At 40.1% G+C, this 5,139-nt stretch overlaps 1 non-coding gene across 1 annotated transcript; it reads left to right on the top strand.

Moving 5' to 3' along the window:
* The first annotated feature begins 1,184 nt into the window (after positions 1 to 1,184).
* Positions 1,185 to 1,260, top strand: TRNAS-AGA (transfer RNA serine (anticodon AGA)). Its single transcript has one exon. It is a non-coding gene; the product is annotated as a tRNA-Ser (tRNA).
* The last annotated feature ends 3,879 nt before the right edge of the window (positions 1,261 to 5,139 follow it).

Below are 5,139 nucleotides of genomic sequence, written 5' to 3'. Positions count from 1 at the left end.
TTTAGTGAGTTGCCAAACTTGAGGTTGTGAGACTTCTAAGGCACGTTTGAAGAAGATAAAGTTAGATCCATGTCTCAGATCACTGTCAACGAAAAGAATGTCTAGTCTTAAAAAAATCTTATAGAAGAGTTTGAGCCAAACTGATGACAATTGCTGGGAAGCAAAATCTCAATGGATTGAAAAAGTGCTGCAGAAAATAGCAGTTTCGCAGTTTATTTTATACATTAGAATCAAAGGGGGAGATGAAAGTTTATGTGAAATTAATTAGTGGTAGATTAGGGAGGTGGGAGAAAGCAAAGCAGGGAAATTTCTCAAATTAGATAGAAAGTAAAACAAAGAGACACATACTTCTTATACATTGGTGGATACAGGATAGTTAACATTTACAGTCTAGATGGTATGTGGGCAACAAAATAACAATGTGGTCTCCTGGTCTGGTGCCAGCGGTTGTGCCTTCGGGAGATCTGCGAAAGATTAATCTGACATTTCAAAGTTATGTTATTTTAGATTCACAAAGACAAGAGACAATTTCAAAGTTAAGGATTGACTTTGTCAAGGTATCTACAGGTCTAGGATGTGACTACCCACCATGACCTGCTTTTAGTTAGGAATTCTCTTTTTTTTTTTTTTATAATTTTTTTAATTTTTTAAAATTTTTCTGAAGTTGGAAACGGGGAGGCAGTCAGACTCCTGCATGCGCCCGACCAGGATCCACACGGCATGCCCACCAGGGGTGATGGTCTGCCCATCTGGGGTGTCACTCAACCAGAGCCATCCTCAGCGCCCGGGGCCAACTTTGCTCCAATGGAGCCTTGGCTGCGGGAAGGGAAGAGAGAGACAGAGAGGAAGGAGAAGGTGAGGGGTGGAGAAGCAGATGGGTGCTTTTCCTATGTGCCCTGACCAGGAATCGAACCTGGGACTCCTACACGCCAGGCCGATGCTCTACCACTGAGCCAACCGGCCAGGGCCTAGGAATTCTCTTGTCAGGTTTAATATGTGTCCCCTTTTCATCCATACTATATACAGGATTAGAGAGCTAGTTGTAAACTGTACAGGCTTTAGAGGCAAACATGAGTGAATTCTTCTTTAACTTGGTGAAAGGAATGGCTTTCTATATATGATCCAAAATCCAGATGCAATAAAGATTGATAAATTAGACTTCATAAAAATAAAAGAACTTCTGGGCCCTGGCCTGTTGGCTCAGCGGTAGAGCGTCGGCCTAGAGTGCGGGGGACCCGGGTTTGATTCCCGGCCAGGGCACATAGGAGAAGCGCCCATTTGCTTCTCCATCCCCCCTCCTTCCTCTCTGTCTCTCTCTTCCCCTCCTGCAGCCAAGGCTCCATTGGAGCAAAGATGGCCCGGGCGCTGCCCCAGGCGCTAGAGTGGCTCTGGTCGCGGCAGAGCGACGCCCGGGAGGGGCAGAGCATCGCCCCCTGGTGGGCAGAGCGTCGCCCCTGGTGGGCGTGCCGGGTGGATCCCCGTCGGGCGCATGCGGGAGTCTGTCTGACTGTCTCTCCCCATTTCCAGCTTCAGAAAAATACAAAAAAAAAAAAAAGAACTTCTGTGTGGGACCCAAATTATAAACAGTATAACAATATGAAAAGAAAATGTCATATTGGTTCTGGGAGGCCTGGACTTGGATTGGCATTTGAAATTGCAGAGGACAGTTGTGGGACTGAGCTTTTAACCTGTAGGATCTGATGATAACTACAGATAGATAGTGTCATAATTGAATTGTAGTATACCCAGCTAGTGTCAGACAATTGGTTGGTGTGGCAAAAACCCCCACATATCTGCTGTCAGAAGTGCTGAGAATAGAGAAGAAACAATGGGTTCATTTTTCGTAGACAACATAATTGTCACTAAAGAATACACACACAAAAATTTAGGGCTAATTAAGTGATTTGGACAAGGGCACAGAATACCAGGTCAATCTGTAAAAATCATTATTATTTTTATATACTAGCAGTATATACATTGCTATATACTAGCACAGTGGTTGGGAAACTGTGGCTTGCAAGCCACATGTGGCTCTTTGGCCCCTTGAGTGTGGCTCTTCCACACTCAAGGTACGCGCGGGGGTGTTGGTGGGTCAGGCGACGGGAGACATGGAGCAGGCAGGCCCCGGGACACGCAGCCCGGGGGAGGTGCGCTATTCATGCACGGTTTGAGTGAGCCAGGCAATCAGCAGTCTCGTTGTGCAGTGGTTAGTGCTAGTTGCGTCCACAAATCGTGCACGTGTGACAAAAGTACCTACTTGAAGCATAAAGTTACCTGTATTTTCCTAACCAGCTGCAAATCTTACAGGTATTTTTGTCATCAATTTAAGAATTGTAATTATTTTGTGTTGTTGGCTTTATTATTATAAAATGAAACATTTTTTAGGTGCCCTGTCTGACATGGCTACAAAGAAGAAACAAAAGAAAAATGGAAGACGAAAACGTGAATTTAAAGTTAAATAGACCGAGACATTTCGCGTTTATTCAAAACTTAAATGGCCTTTTGACCTTATTTGTCAGGAAAATTGGCGCATTAACAAGAAATCAAATTTGAAGAGACACTTTACAACTATACACGTGTCATTTAGTACTAAATATTCTGTCAGTGATGCAAGGAAAAAAGCAGTTGAGGAACTTGAGAAGAGTCAAGAAAAATTAAGTTCTGTATTTAATTACTGGATGCAATCTTCCAACAATGTTAATATTGCAAGTTTGTGGTTAGTCAAGAGATTGCTAAGAGAGGAAAACCATGTACATATGGCGAATACATAAAAAGTTGTTTTATAAATGCATGTGAAGAGCTATTTTGGGATTTTAAGAACAAAGAAGATATCCTTAAAAAATTTAAAGAGTTACCATTGTCTGCTAAAACAGTGACAGATAGCCTGACCAGGTGGTGGCGCAGTGGATAGAGCATCAGACTGGGATGCAGAGGACCCAGGTTTGAAACCCCAAGGTTGCCAGCTTGAGCGCGGGCTCATCTGGTTTGAGCAAAAAGTCCACCAGCTTAAACCCAAGGTCGCTGGCTCCAGCAAGGGGTTACTCGGTCTGCTGAAGGCCCGCAGTCAAGGCACATATGAGAAAGCAATCAATGAACAACTAAGGTGTTGCAACGCGCAATGAAAAACTAATGATTGATGCTTCTCATCTCTCTCCGTTCCTGTCTGTCTCTGTCTATCCCTCTCTCTGACTCACTCTCAATCTCTGAAAAAAAAAAAAAAAAAAAAGAATGGATGAATAGATAAATTCATTAAAAAAAAAAAACAATAGTGACAAATAGAACAGTCAGAATGTCTTCAAATATAACCAACCAGCAAGTCGAAGATCTTAAATTGGTTTCAGCTTTATCAATAGCAGTTGACGAGTCTTGTGACATAAATGATACAATGCAAGTTTCACTTTTTGTACGATTTATTTCATCTACATGTCCTAAGGAAAAACTTTTAGGATTATTGCTACTCAAAGGTCAAACACGTGGAGAAGATATAGCAAATGCTGTAATTGAGTGCATTGAAAAACATCATATTCCGCTTGATAAAATTGTCTCAATTTCAACAGAGGGGGCGAAAAGTATGACCAGAGTAAGAAACGGATTTGTTGCTCTTTTGAAAGAAAAAATTAATCACGAGATACTTACTTACCATTGCATCATTCATCAAGAAGCATTTCGTGCGCAGACATTTCCAGAAGAAATTTGCAAAGTTATGGAATTGGTGATTAAGATTATCAACTCCATTATAGCTAAAGCTCTTAATTATCGCCAGTTTAAAGAATTTTTAGTTGAAATGGAGAATGAGTACACAGATCTTCTGCTGTATAACAAGGTATGTTGGTTATCAAGAGGAAACGTTTTGAAACATTTTACTTCCTTATTAACAGAAATTAAAGCATTTCTCCTTGAGAAGGGTGTTCGCTATCCAGAACTAACAAATGATAACAAATTATCTCTTTTTGCTGAAGGTTTTGAAAGAGAAACTTTGATTCACTTTCCAAGCCTGTTGAAACATCTCCAAGAAAATAATTCTGATATTGACATTTGCTATTTCAAAACAAGACTTTTAAATATGAGGGAAGCTTTTCCCAACAGGTTTCAGGAATTTAGAAACAGCAAAGTGACTAGCCTTTGTTAAAAAACCTCTTAATGCTACTGTAACAGAATTAAAATTTTCTCCCTTTAATATTGACATTGGCAACTTTGAAATGCAATTACTGGATTTAAAAAACAAAGAATTGTGGAGCTTGAAATTTGAACCTCTTTGTGCTGATACAGAAACATTGGAGAAAAACAAATGTGAACTTAGTTCACAGCACAAGTGGTCTGCTTTGAAAGACCTGAAAAAGGAAGATACAGTATGTTGTAGTGTTGATATTTGGCTCTGTTGACTAATGAGTTTGCCAACCACTGTACTAGCACATGAACAATTTGGTACCACCTCTGGGAAACCAATACACAATCCATATATTCTTCACCAGGCGAAAACATAAACTGTGGTACATCCATACAATGGAATACTATTTAGCAATAAACAGAAATAAAACTTTGAAACATTAAGCAGTATAAATGAATCTCAAAGGCATTCTGCTGAGTGAAACAAGCTGGTATCAAGAGGTTACATAGTGCATAATTTCATTTATATCATATTCTAGAAAGGGTACACTTTAGGGACAGAAGAGATCAATAAGGTTAGAGGTGGGGGAAGGATTTGACTCCAAAGAGCTAGTATGAGGGAGTTTTTAGAGTGATGGGATTGATCTGTATCCTGAGGGTAGAGTTGGTTACACAAATCTCTGTTGAAATTCACAGACCTTCATGCCAAAAAAACCTTTAATTTTACTATATGTAAATTAAATAATAATGAATATGGTGATAAGCCACACTGAGATACCACTGCTCACCTATGAGAATGGCAGAAATTAAAAAATAGCAATACATTCTGTCCTGGCTGGGTAGCTTGGTTGGCCAGAGCATCATCCTGATATGCAGAAGTTGCTGCTCAATCTCTGGTGAGAGCACATACAGAATCAGATCATTGTTTCTGTCTCTCACTCTCTCTCCCTTCCTCTCTTGCTAAAATCAATAAACTAAATTTTTCTTTCTTTTTTTTTTTTTTTGTATTTTTCTGAAGCTGGAAATGGGGAG

This window comes from Saccopteryx leptura, chromosome 13, assembly GCF_036850995.1.
Source record: "Saccopteryx leptura isolate mSacLep1 chromosome 13, mSacLep1_pri_phased_curated, whole genome shotgun sequence".
Lineage (NCBI taxonomy): Eukaryota > Metazoa > Chordata > Mammalia > Chiroptera > Emballonuridae > Saccopteryx > Saccopteryx leptura.
Note: the sequence above shows the minus strand (reverse complement) of the source record. Positions and strands in the feature narration are given on the sequence as shown.